The sequence below is a fragment of the Haliaeetus leucocephalus genome, unplaced genomic scaffold, assembly GCF_000737465.1.
Source record: "Haliaeetus leucocephalus isolate CR32 unplaced genomic scaffold, Haliaeetus_leucocephalus-4.0 Scaffold390, whole genome shotgun sequence".
Lineage (NCBI taxonomy): Eukaryota > Metazoa > Chordata > Aves > Accipitriformes > Accipitridae > Haliaeetus > Haliaeetus leucocephalus.
In genome coordinates this window covers 14,724-15,121 of record NW_010972826.1, presented here as the reverse complement: position 1 = coordinate 15,121, position 398 = coordinate 14,724, and positions in this window count along the sequence as shown.

Below are 398 nucleotides of genomic sequence, written 5' to 3'. Positions count from 1 at the left end.
GGGGGTCTCCGGAGATTTGGGGGGGTGGCGGCGGCGTCCCCACCAAGGGCTGATCGCGTATTTCCATACGTTCTGTATGGCACGTCTAAATATTGGGATGGTTTTAATATTTTGTACCAGCTGTGGAAACTGGTTTGCTGCTAGGTGACTGCAAAAGTGAGATTTGGCAAATAATTATTAGAAATCTTGTACTATGATTGAAACAATAGACAAAAGTATAGCCAAGCAATTAACTAGTAATTATTCATAAGTTTTGCAGTTCTTTGCTCTTATGACTAGATGTTCCTGTACGCTAGATGAGAACAATGCTGAAACTGACCACAGGTGATTGAAACTGCGTTAAGCTTCAAGATCAAAGAACAAGGACAAGAATAAAGACTTCAAGGACAGCCAGCAAG